At 41.6% G+C, this 11,886-nt stretch overlaps 1 long non-coding RNA gene across 1 annotated transcript; it reads right to left on the reverse strand.

The window, feature by feature from the left end:
• Nucleotides 1-3,088: 3,088 nt before the first annotated feature.
• LOC125960864 (uncharacterized) lies at nucleotides 3,089-10,629 on the reverse strand. The gene is made up of 2 exons (XR_007470961.1): nucleotides 6,000-10,629; nucleotides 3,089-5,596 (listed from the first exon to the last, which is right to left on the reverse strand). It is a non-coding gene; the product is annotated as an uncharacterized LOC125960864 (long non-coding RNA).
• Between the last annotated feature and the right edge of the window lie 1,257 nt (nucleotides 10,630-11,886).

Below are 11,886 nucleotides of genomic sequence, written 5' to 3' on the forward strand. Positions count from 1 at the left end.
ACTCTGTATGACAGTCTCTAGATCCACCCATGTCTCTACAAATGACCCAATTTCGTTCCTTTCTATGGCCAATATTCCATTGTATATATGTACCACATCTTCTTTATCCATTTGCCTGTCGATGGGCATTTAGGTTGCTTCCATGACCTGTCTATTGTAAATCGTCCTGCAATGAACACTGGGGTGCATGTGTCTTTTTGAATTATGGTTTTCTCAGGGTATATGCCCAGTAGTGGGATTGCTGGGTCATATGGCAATTCTATTTTTAGTTTTTTAAGGAACCTCCATACTGTTCTCCATAGTGGCTGTATTAATTTACATCCCCACCAACAGTGCAAGAGGGTTCCCTTTTCTCCACACCCTCTCCAACATTTGTTGTTTGTAGATTTTCTGATGATGCCCATTCTAACTGGTGTGAGGTGATACCTCATTGTAGTTTTGCTTTGCATTTCTCTAGTAATTAGTGATGTTGAGCAGCCTTTCATGTGCCTCTTGGCCATCTGTATGTCTTATTTGGAGAAATGTCATTGAGGTTTTCTGCCCATTTTTGGATTGCGTTGTTTGTTTTTTAATATTGAGCTGCATGAGCTGTTTATATATTTTGGAGATTAATCCGTTGTCCGTTGATTCGTTTGCAGAACTGTGCTAAAGCTCTGAAGTTTCATAGAATTTCATAGAATTCAGCCATCTGGTCCTGGACTTCCGTTTGTTGGAAGATTTTTAATCTCAGTTTCAATTCCATTACTTGTCATTGGTCTGTTCATATTTTCTATTTCTTCCTGGTTCAGTCTTGGAAGGTTATACCTTTCTAAGAATTTGTCCATTTCTTCCACGTTGTCCATTTTATTGGCATAGAGTTGCTTGTAGTAGTCTCTTAGGATGCTTTGTATTTCTGTCGTGTCTGTTGTAACTTCTCCTTTTTTATTTCTAATTTTATTGATTTGAGTCCTCTCCCTCTTTTTCTTGAAGAGTCTGGCTAATGGTTTATCAATTTTATCTTCTCAAAGAACCAGCTTTTAGTTTTACTGATCTTTGCTATTGTTTTGTTTCTATTTCATTTATTTCTGCTGTGATCTTTATGATTTCTTTCCTTCTGCTAACTTTGGATTTTGTTTGTTCTTCTTTCTCTACTTCCTTTAGGTGTAAGGTTAGATTTTTTGAGATTTTTCTTGTTTCTTGAGGTAGGCTTGTATAGCTATAAACTTCCCTCTTAGAACTGCTTTTGCTGCATCCCATAGGTTTTGGATTGTCGTGTTTTCATTGTCATTTATCTCTAGGTATTTTTTGATTTCCTCTTTGATTTCTTCAGCGATCTCTTGGTTATTAGGTAATGTATTGTTTAGCCTCCATGTGCTTGTGTTTTTTATGTTTTTTTCCCTGTAATTCATTTCTAATCTCCTAGCATTGTGGTCAGAAAAGATATGTGATATGATTTCAATTTTCGTAAATTTACTGTGGCTTGATTTGTGACCCAAGATGTGATCTATCCTGGAGAATGTTCCATGCGCACTTGAGAAGGTGTGTAATCTGCTGTTTTTGGATGGAGGGTCCTATAAATATCCATTAAATCTATCTGGTCTATTGTGTCATTTAAAGCTTCTGTTTCCTTATTTATTTTCATTTTGGATGATCTGTCCATTGGTGTAAATGAGGTGTTAAAGTCCCTCACTATCATTGTGTTACTGGCGATTTCCTCTTTTATAGCTGTTAGCAGTTGCCTTATGTATTGAGGTGCTCCTATGTTGGGTGCATATATAATTGTTATATCTTATTCTTGGATTGATCCCTTGATTATGTAGTGTCCTTCCTTGTCTCTGGTAACATTCTTTATTTTAAAGTCTATTTTAACTGATATGAGTATTGCTACTCTAGCTTTCTTTTCATTTCCATTTGCATGGAATATCTTTTTCCATCCTCTCACTTTCAGTCTGTATGTGTCCCTAGATCTGAAGTGGGTCTCTTGTAGACAGCATATTTATGGGTCTTGTTTTTGAATCCATTCAGGAAGCCTGTGTCTTTTGGTTGGAGCATTTAATCCATTCACATTTAAGGTAATTATTGATATGTATGTTCCTATTACCATTTTCTTAATTGTTTTGGGTTTATTTTTGTAGGTCCTTTCCTTCTCTTGTGTTTCGCACTTAGAGAAGTTCCTTTAGCATTTGTTGTAGAACTGGTTTGGTGGTGCTGAATTCTCTTAGCTTTTGCTTGTCTGTAAAGCTTTTGATTTCTCCATCGAATCTGAATGAGATCCTTGCTGGGTAGCGTAATCTTAGTTGTAGGTTCTTCCCTTTCATCACTTTAAGTATATCATGCCACTCCCTTCTGGAGTTTCTGTTTAGAAATCAGCTGTTAACCTTATGGGAGTTCCCTTGTATGTTATTTGTCGTTTTTCCCTTGTTGCTTTCAGTAATTTTTCTTTGTCTTTAATTTTTGCCAGTTTGATTACTATGTGTCTCGGCATGGTTCTCCTTCGGTTTATGCTGTGTGGGATTCTCTGCACTTCCTGGACTTGGGTGGCTATTTCCTTTCCCATGTTAGGGAAGTTTTCGACTATACTCTCTTGAAATATTTTCTCTGGTCCTTTCCCTCTCTCTTCTCCTTCTGGGACCCCTATAATGCGAATGTTGTTGCGTTTAATGTTGTCCCAGTGGTCTCTTAGGCTGTCTTCACTTCTTTTCTTTATTCTGTTCTGCAGCAGTGAATTCCACCATTCTGTCTTCCAGGTCATGTATCCGTTCTTCTGCCTCAGTTATTCTGCTATTGATTCCTTCTAGTGTAGTTTTCATTTCAGTTATTGTATTGTTCATCTCTGTTGGTTTGTTCTTTAATTCTTCTAGGTCTCTGTTAAACATTTCTTGCATCTTCTCGATCTTTGCCTCTATTCTTTTCCTGAGGTCCTGGATCACCTTCACTATCATTATTCTGAATTCTTTTTCTGGAAGGTTGGGTTGCCTATCTCCACTTCATTTAGTTGTTTTTCTGGGGTTTTACCTTGTTCCTTTTTCTGATATATAGCCCTCTGCCTTTTCATCTTGTCTATCTTTCTGTGAATATGGTTTTTGTTCCACAGGCTGCAGGATTGTAGTTCTTCTTGTTTTCTGTTTGTTTTTTATTATTTTTTTTATTTGGCTGCTGTATCTCGTGGCATTTGGGACCTTATTTCCCTGACCAGGGATCGAACCCAGGCCCGGGCAGTGAAAGCACTGAGTCCTAACCACTGGACCACCAGGGAATTCCTGGGGGAAGAGCATTTTGAATCAGATATAAAAGATGGAGAAATATAGCATGTTCTTGGATTGGAAGAATCAATATTGTGAAAATGACTATACTACCCAAAGCAATCTACAGGTTCAATGCGATCCCTATCAAATTACCAATGGCATTCTTCACAGAATTAGAACAAAAAATTTCACAATTGGTGTAGAAACACAAAAGACCCCGAATAGACAAAGCAATCCTGAGAAAGAAAAATGGAGTTGGAGGAACGAGGCTCCCCGACTTCAGACTATACTCCAAAGCTACAGTAATCAAGACAGTATGGTACTGGCACAAAAGCAGAAATATAGATCAATGGAACAGGATAGAAAGCCCAGAGATAAATCCACGCACATATGGTCACCTTATCTTTGATAAAGGAGGCAAGAATATACAATGGAGAAAAGACAGCCTCTTCAATAAGTGGTGCTGGGAAAACTGGAGAGCTCCATGTCAAAGAATGAAATTAGAACACTTCCTAACACTATACACAAAAATAAACTCAAAATGGATTAAAGACCTAAATATAAGACTGGACACTATAAAACTCTTAGAGGAAAACATACGAAAAACACTGACATAAACCACAGCCAGATCTTTTTTGACCCACCTCCTAAAGTAATGAAAATAAAAATAACAATAAACAAATGGGACCTAATGCAACTTAAAAGCTTTTGCACAGCAAAGGAAACCATAAATAAGATGAAGAGACAATGCTCAGAATGGGACAAATACTTGCAAACGAAGCAACGGACAAAGGATTAACCTCCAAAATACACAAACAGCTCATGGAGCTCCATATAAAAAAAACAAACAACCCAATTAAAAAATGGGCTGAAGACCTAAATAGACATTTCACCAAGGAAGACATACAGATTGCCAACAAACACATGAAAGGATGCTGAACATCACTAATTAGAGAAATGCAAATCAAAACTACAGTGAGGTATCACCTCACCCCAGTCAGAATGGCCATCATCAAAAAATCTACAAACAGTAAATGCTTGAGAGGGTGTGGAGAAAAGGGAACCCTCTTGCACTGTTGGTGGGAATGTAATTTGATACAGCCACTATGGAGAACAGTAAGGAGGTTCCTTAAAAAACTAAAAATAGAACTACCATGTGACCCAGCAATCCCGCTGCTGGACACATGTCCAGAGAAAACCATAGTTCAAAAGGACACACGCACCCCAGTGTTCATTGCAGCGCCATTTACAACAGGGCAGGACATGGAAACAACCTGAATGTCCAATGACAGATGAATGAATAAAGAAGATGTGGTACCTATATACAATGGAATATTACTCAGCCATAAAAAGGAACAAAACTGTGTCATTTGCAGAGATGCGGATGGACCCAGAGTCTGTCATACAGAGTGAAGTAAGCCAGAAAGAGAAAAACAAATATTGTGTATTAACGCATATATGTGGAATCTAGAAAAATGATAGATATGAACCTACTTGCAGGGCAGGAATAGAGACACAGACGTAGAGAACGGACATGTGGACACGGTGGGGAAGGGGAGGGTGGGATGAATTGGGAGATTAGGATTGACATATATACACTACCATGTGTACAATAACTAGCTAGTGGGAACCTGCTGTAAGCACAGGGAGCTCAGCTCGGTGCTCCGTGATGACCTAGATGGGCGGGATGGGGGAAGCGAGGTCCAAGCGGGAGGGGATATAGGTATGTGATGGCTGAGTCACTTCGTTGTACGGCAGAAGCAAGCACAGCGGTGTAAAGCAGTTATGCTCCAATAAAAAAAAAGGAGCGAAGTGTTCCCTGGAGACTAAACTAAATGTTTACAACAGAAAGTGACTTTTCTTAACATGTCATCAAGAGGCGTGACCCAGATGGAGAAAGAGATTTGATATCACATATTTGAGGCGGGGGGTGATTGGGAAATTCAAAATCATCGCATGTTTGTGTTGACGACTAAAACGTCGTGATCATGTCTTGAAGGCTCAGGCTCGTGGGATGTGGTGAACAGACTTACTTGGGCCTCAGTGGTCTGAGCCACACCACGTTCTAGATGCCCTCGGCCTGCACGGCTCTCGTGACGTCGGTCTGTCTCACGTGATGGGTGGTCACTGTTGGACACGGTCTTGATCGAGGGCCCCGTCATCAGCCAGGTGACCACTGAGCACGTGCAACTCTCTGGTTGGCCAGAATCAAACGTTGTCTCTTTAGCCACGTTGGACACTGATTTGTCTACTTCCTAGAATCAGACACTCGGTTTCCCTTGCTTAAAGGTAAGACTGCACTACAAAGGCGTTCACACGTGCTCAAACGAAAGAGCCAATTGCAAGCCAGCGTGTACTTTGCGATTTAATTCCTGCAAAACAAACCACACATGCAGTCACTGCCCGCCCCCCTGCCCTCCCCCACTGAAGGCAAAAGGACTGGAACCAAAATAGTGGCGTTTTCACTGGGCAGTGGGACCCTAGATGGTTTTTACTGCCTCCTTTTTCTTAATATGCATGGTCTAATTTTTATGCCATGAAATTTCCTCCTAATTAATGGTTATCATTCCATGACATTATCCCCTTTGGAGAACTTGTGTTCACTTTGCTTTAAAGAGGAGGAGTATTGAGGTCGGATGGATCTCCACGGGGTTAGTAAAGCATCCCTTGCAGCAGACATCAGAGGAGAAGGGAAGTTAGCCCGAGGGCTGTTCCACAAGGATTTAAGGGACCCGCACTAATACTTGGCTCAGAGCCTAGAATGCACACTTTTACCATTGCCTTGTGGGTTAGTTTTCTAGGTTTACAGTCATTTTTCTCCTATGAAGTTAAGTCTTTACGAGGAAAAATTGCATTAAGATAATACTGAAGATTTCAAGTGATCTTCTGTGTGGGCCATTTATTTTCTCACCTGAAGTGATAACTGCCTCTTTGTGACATCATAATTGCTTGCTGGAGACCTGACTATCACGTCACCAACAGAGGATGAAGCCTGCAGGTAAGGCAGAAGCTGCAGGAGCCGATGAACCCCCAGGAAACCAGGATTTAATTTTCATGCACATGTCAAAGTTAATAAAGGGAAAGCAGGAGAGGGTGACAATTTCACTTTCATGGTATGTCTGTGATCCTCACCACACGGGCCCACACTGTTTTCCATGAGCTGCAGCTGCCTTTCCGTTTCCTCCAACCTGAAACCAACAGGCTGTCCAATCATGAAGGCAGTGATGGAGCACACAAGCACCGCAATCTCCTTTCCGGTGCGAGCAGTGGAGGCGAGGGTGGGCGAGGCGAGGGGTGGTACACAGGCCTGAGGAAACTGGATCTTTAAGGCTGAGAGTCAGTGTCTAAAGATGAAACGTAAGCTGCAATATTTAATTTAGCTAGTGTTTTTCCTAGACATGGAAGCTTTAAGTATTTCCCTACTGAAAGCAATTTTACTAATTTTGCTCTTTTTCTATTATGAAGCACACCATCTATTTTCTTCCTCCACAGTGTTTACATATTGTTAAAATCATTGCATATAAGGTAAAACCTCAAACAATGAAAAGGCTCACGGTTTAAATCTTCTGGTTAACTGAAGGTTAAAACCCAAAGACTCTTGTTTTCACCTTGTGGGTTGAAAACATTTTTACACGTGAAGGTTCTGGATAGATGGGTCTAGTTAATTGACATTATATCTGTCCTTTAGATTAGGTCCAAGACACTGTTTTCCACTTACAAGATCAGACCTTAACAACTGCAGGAAAGGCACGTGATTGTGAACATGACCTCACCGTCCAAGGAGCTAGATCAAATGACACTCGGGTTTGCCAGTCACTCATTTTCGAGAGTGTAGGTTTACCGCTAATAGGATTTTCTTCCCTCAGACCTTTCAGCTGCTTCAGAAGATAACTTCACTGTTGCCCTTCCTATAACCCTAAGTCAGCCTAGGCTAGGTTCGTGATGTGGAAACAAACAGCGCTACATCGCTGTGGCTTAGCGCTTCAGAGCTAATTTCTTGTTCATCCGAAGTCTTGTACTGTCCAAAGGCAGGTGAGGCTTAGCCATCAAGACTCTGTCGGGCTCGCAGCCCTGCCAGCTTCACACAGGGTCCCCCCGCCTGTCGTGCCACCGACAGGGAGACGAGATTGAAGAGCAGCACGTGGGCTTTTCACTGCCGTGCGCTGGGAAGTGAGTTACGCACCGCCATCCCCTCTGTGTATAAATCTATGGGCCACCCAACTACAAGATGCTGAGAGGCGTGCTTTTCTGTGTTATCGTCAGGAAGGATGCGGAAGCAGACTTGGGGTAGCAGCTCTTCCATGTCAGTCTCTTGAACCACTGTGAGGAGAAGTAAATGCCTTTTGTTGAGAAGGTCTGAGACCTTGACAAATTATATATATATATAATTATCTATAACAACAGAATATATGATATGAGATATATATTTCAGGGTGCTCTGGAAAAAAAAGAGGGGGTTCCACTGCCACAGAGGTTGAAGGGCACTGGGCCCTGCCTTGCACACTCGGTTATTCACAGAACACTCTGATGGGGGCACAGAGATGTCCACAGTTCCTCTCTGGAAAAACACATGTAAAACTGGACAGAATTGTCTGAAATATCCACTTCAGGGCACCGGAAACCAAAGGCAGCAACAAACCTAGAAGCGTTCTTGGAACAAGTGCTAGACTTCCGAGGAGGAGTCTGCGGCCTCGCTGCCCAGGGCTGCTCTCAGACGCTCAGAACAGCAGCTGTGTTGTCAGGATGTACACTCTTGGGGGTTGGGGGAGCTGGGGGAACAGCCCGTGACTGCTGGCGGAAAGTGCTGGGCTCAGTGGGGGATGAAGGAGGGCGGCAGAGACCGTCCATGTCCGAACTGCAGGCAGCTGCCCCAAGCTCCTCTCGTGACCAGGCCTCCTCCTTGGGCCTTGTCCTCAGCCTGCACAGCCCTATTGTAGCCAGAATCCTTCGAAGTCAGGGTAGCGCGAATCCCCCGCCTCCCACTTCTGATCCCCCTCAACATCTGATCAAGTTCCTATTTGCTGCCACCTCTCGGGTGATATCTGACCACGCTGGCCTGCCCTCAGAAGGAACTGTGTTAAGGCAGTTTAGCAAAAGCCTCCCCCACCCTTGATGTCTCCGCTTAGTAATTTTCCAGCCACCGAGCTGCGTCACCTGCCCCTTGGTCATAAATCTCCTCCTGTCCTTGCTGTGTTTGGGATCGAGCCCAGTTCTATACTGAGGGCTCTTTTCCCCCGTTGCGGTAGTTCCTGAATAACATCTATTTTTACCACTTGGACTACTCTCCAGCTCTGGTTTCTTAGCAAGGGAAAACCTGCAGCTTTAATAGTCTGAGATTGGAGACCCAATTAGGGCAAGCAGCAGACCCATGAGAAATTTAACAAAGAAATTGCAGAAATGAGAGAGCTATAGAAGGACTGAGATGAGCCCTCTTCACATCCCTGAGTGAATGGAAAACTATTCAGCGTGGAAAAGACCCAAGGGAGCCTGACAAAAAGCGAAACCGGAGGAAGAGCTGCAACTTACAACGCATTCTCCAACCCACACATGGGTCCCTCAGAGGGTGTGAGCCTTACAGACTCGAGGCCTGAAGCACTGGTGACTAGAGAGCTATGTAGACACAGAAGCAGCACTTAGGAAAGGCAGGCAAAAAAATATAAGAACAAATAGTTAGTAGAGACATCTCCTGTACACCACAGGGGTGACGGATTCCAGGGTTTAGGTCCAGGCAATGATAAACAAGAATCACAAACTAAAGAAAAATAGAACAGAATCTAGAATTGCTATAATACATGATCTAAAATGTCCAGTTTGTTTAAAATTTTACTAGACTGAAAAGAAAATAGGAAAGTATGACTCATACTCAGGGGAAAAAAAAGGCAATATAAACAGACTGAACGGGCCCATAGTTTGGATTTAGTAGACAAAGACTTCAAAGCACCTATTATAAATATGTTCAAAAAATTAAAAGAAAAGGGCTTCCCTGGTGGCGCAGTGGTTGAGAGTCCGCCTGCCGATGCAGGGGACACGGGTTCGTGCCCCGGTCCGGGAAAATCCCACACACCACGGAGCGGCTGGGCCCGTGAGCCATGGCCGCTGAGCCTGCGCGTCTGGAGCCTGTGCTCCGCAACGGGAGAGGCCACAACAGTGAGAGGCCTGCGTACGGCAAAAAAATAAATAAATAAAAAAAAAATAAAAGAAAATATAACGACTCAACAAATAGACAATCTCAATAGTGAAACAGAAATTATTAACAAAATTAAAAATTAATTATAAAGTTGTAAATAATTAAAAAATGAAAAAAAATCACCAGCTGGGCTTAGCAGCAGGTTGCAGATGGCAGAAAGGTGAATTAGTGAATTCAAAGATTGAGCAATAGAAACTATCCAATCTGAAGAACAGAGAAAAAAGACTGAAAAAATAAATGAACAGTCTTAGCAATATGTAAGACAAAATCAAGTGTACTAGGAGAGAAGAGGGAGAAAAAATAATTGCTGAAAACGTCACAGCTTAATCAAAACCACTGATCTGTAGACAAGATGCTCAGCAACCCTCAATAGGAAAAGCCCACAGAGATCCGCAGCTAGACCTACGCACAGCGTTACCGCTAACGTTCTCAACTAACGTGAGATACATAGAAGGTGAATGACAAAGATGCAAGAGTACGAGACATGTTGAAAGCAGCCAAAGAAGACAACATATAATGAGCCACTGACAAGATTAACATGTCTTCCCATCAGAAACGGTGCAAGCCAGAGGCCATGGAATTGCATATGCAAAGTGCCAGAGGTCAGCTGCAGACCAAGAATTCTACATGCAGTGAAATTCCCCTTCACAAATAAAGGTGAGATTAAGGCACTCCCAAATAAACAGAAGCTGAGCCCTGATCTACGAGAGTATTTTTAAAAAGTCCTTCAGGATAAAAGGAAACTGATTCACAGGAATGCACAGAGAACACCAGAAATGGTAAATGTGTGGGCAAATGTAAGACTTTATTTCCTTAATAAATGTTAGACTGTTTAAAGCAGCAATTGTAACATTGTATTGTTGAGTTTATAACATACATAGATACAATATATACGATGATAACAGCCGAAAAGGAGTGGGGGCAGGGAGAAGGAAGTTATTCTGGCGCGCAGTTACTGTGTTTCACTGGAATTGAATCAGTGGTCACCTGAAGAATACTGCGATACCTTGAAAATGCATACTGCAATTCCAAGAACAACCACTAAGAATAAATAACCAAAAATATAGCTAAAAATAAAACGGTACACCTAAAAATATTTAACACAAAAGAAGAAAGTAAAAGGGAACAGACGCTTTGTACTATCTTTGTAACTTTTCTGTAAATCTGAAACTATTCTAACATAAAATTTTTATATCAAAAGATAAGCAGCGGGCAGAAGACCTAGACATTTCTCCAAAGAAGATATACAGATTGTCAACAAACACATGAAAGAATGCTCAACATCATTAATCATTAGAGAAATGCAAATCAAAACTACAATGAGGTATCACCTCACACCAGTCAGAATGGCCATCATCAAAAAATCTACAAACAATAAATGCTGGAGAGGGTGTGGAGAAAAGGGAACCCTCTTGCAGTGGTGGTGGTGATACAGCCACTATGGAGAACAGTATGGAGGTTCCTTAAAAAACTAAAAATAGAACTACCATACGACCCAGCAATCCCACTACTGGGCATATACCCTGAGAAAACCATAATTCAAAAAGAGTCATGTACCAAAATGTTCATTGCAGCTCTATTTACAATAGCCAGGACATGGAAGCAACCTAAGTGTCCATCAACAGACGAATGGATAAAGAAGATGTGGTACATATATACAATGGAGTATTACTCAGCCATAAAAAGGAACGAAACTGAATTATCTGTAGTGAGGTGGATGGACCTAGAGACTGTAATACAGAGTGAAGTAAGTCAGAAAAAGAAAAACAAATACCGTATGCTAACACATATATATGGGATCTAAAAAGAAAGAAAAAAAAAGAACCTAGGGGCAAGACAGGAATAAAGATAAAGACCTACTAGAGAATGGACTTGAGGATACGGGGAGGGGGAAGGGTAAGCTGTGACAAAGTGAGACAGTGGCATGGACATATATACACTACCAAACGTAAAATAGATAGGTAGTGGGAAGCAGCCGCATAGCACAGGGAGATCAGCTCGGTGCTTTGTGACCACCTAGAGGGGTGGGATAGGGAGGGTGGGAGGGAGGGAGATGCAAGAGGGAAGAGATATGGGGACATATGTATATGTATAACTGATTCCCTTTGTTATAAAGCAGAAACTAACACACCATTGTAAAGCAATTATACTCCAATAAAGATGTTAAAAAAAAAGATAAGCAGAGGAGAACAACTAACATGAGATATATAGAAGGTAAATGACAAAACAGTAGGTATAAGTCCAGCTTCATCATTAAAACATTCAATGGGCATGGACAAAACAGTCTAGTCAAAAGACAGATTATCAGAATGGATAAAAAATGGAAGACTCAATGACAGGTTGTCTTCAAGAGACATATTTTATACTTAAACACTCAATCTGACTGAAATAAAAGGACAGAAAAAGGTATACAAGGAAACATTAACCATAAGAGAGCTGGGGAGGCTATATTATTATCAGACAAAATTGAATCAA

The sequence above is a fragment of the Orcinus orca genome, chromosome 13, assembly GCF_937001465.1.
Source record: "Orcinus orca chromosome 13, mOrcOrc1.1, whole genome shotgun sequence".
Lineage (NCBI taxonomy): Eukaryota > Metazoa > Chordata > Mammalia > Artiodactyla > Delphinidae > Orcinus > Orcinus orca.